Source organism: Manduca sexta, chromosome 23 (genome assembly GCF_014839805.1).
Source record: "Manduca sexta isolate Smith_Timp_Sample1 chromosome 23, JHU_Msex_v1.0, whole genome shotgun sequence".
NCBI classification, from domain to species: domain Eukaryota; kingdom Metazoa; phylum Arthropoda; class Insecta; order Lepidoptera; family Sphingidae; genus Manduca; species Manduca sexta.
This window is the reverse complement of record NC_051137.1, coordinates 7,613,343-7,614,843: the sequence shown is the minus strand read 5'-3', so window position 1 is coordinate 7,614,843 and position 1,501 is coordinate 7,613,343.

Genomic DNA, 1,501 nt, shown 5'->3' with positions numbered 1-1,501 from the left:
TTTCTCAAACACTAAACTGACAATGCGGTATTATCGTTTACATACGAGTAATATACATTAAACATATCCTTTATAATGGCGTTGAGAGGATAGGGTTAGTCATTAATTAGTTAATCTAAGTATATATGCGTGTGGTATAATGTACGTGTACATACTATTTTACAAACAACAGGCGTATTTCATGCTAGTATGACAGCCCTAATCAAACGTAGGTGTTATCGACAAAAGTCACGTTTTCAATATAAACTGACAAGAACATGATATTTATTAGGTATAACTTCTGCATGAACAGGCTCTAAGTAAAATTTATGTGTACTATTCTTAAAGTCAGCAGCGTACTTCGACCGTGCAGAGCTATGATTAACAATGCAGATCAGGATAGTGTTTTGACGACGTTTTAATAAAAACAATTCAATTGCTCAAGACAATAATCCGTTATTAATAAAGGCTTCCTTCATAAGCAGAAGTATTTAATCTTGGTGACCTTTGATGCACTAACTGCGGCCCTTCCATGGGTTTGGATTAAATTGAATGTTTTCAAATATTGTTAATGACAACTATTTTTGTATTTGTGCTTATGTTTAACCTGTTAGGCGAAGTAACGATGCGGTTATTACATACACTAAGCGGGTGTGCTGGCATTGCTGGAGACATCACTAGATATCATGTACGTATGTGTTCTCTCGATATGGACTTGTTCGATCGTCGGTCGAAAACCAATAAAACGAATCAGCAAAAAGGTGTCAATTGTTTCGTTTTGAAAGCCGTCGCAACGTGGTGGCTACAAAATCAAAATGTGGCTACAAAATCAAAATGTGGCTACGGAATGTTACAATACGCCTGTGTTTTTATCTTAATCCACTTCGAGCAAATATTTAATTATTAAAGCAACTATGTGAGAGTAAAACAAAAAAAGAAAATCTAGTTGAGCGCGAGCTCTGACCTGTTGGACAATAGGAGCAAAGGTGATAAGAGATCAAACTGTTTGGTGATAATATGCAATATTGTTAATCTCAAACTATTCGCGAGTTTTACAAATAAGAAACAATTCTGTTCCCAAGTGAAATAGAAGCGATTATTATATACGAAGACCTAAGTCTTCTCATTAGTGGAGAACAGTGTCCAACAGTGAAACAATATAGAGGATTGTTATCATTATTTTAGTACTAACCAAATTTGATACGCATAGTCATTAAGAATCACGTCAGATTAGAGAACGCGTACCAGAGAGCGTTTGCGTTGGATTAATTAAATGCAGAACCATATCACATAAGTCAGACACAAATATGTCCCTGCAATATTTACCTTTGTTCTGTCTAAACTATCTTGTTTAAGCAAGACGTGAGACAACTTGTGTTGAGGAAAAACAATACTGCCCCTGTAATTACACCCCTAGGGTATTTACAGTGTGCGTAATAGATGCTTACTTTGTGAGCGTGTGCGTGACAGGTGACTGAAGATGATGTCAGGCCGATGCCCCTCGGGGGGTCAAAGGCAAATG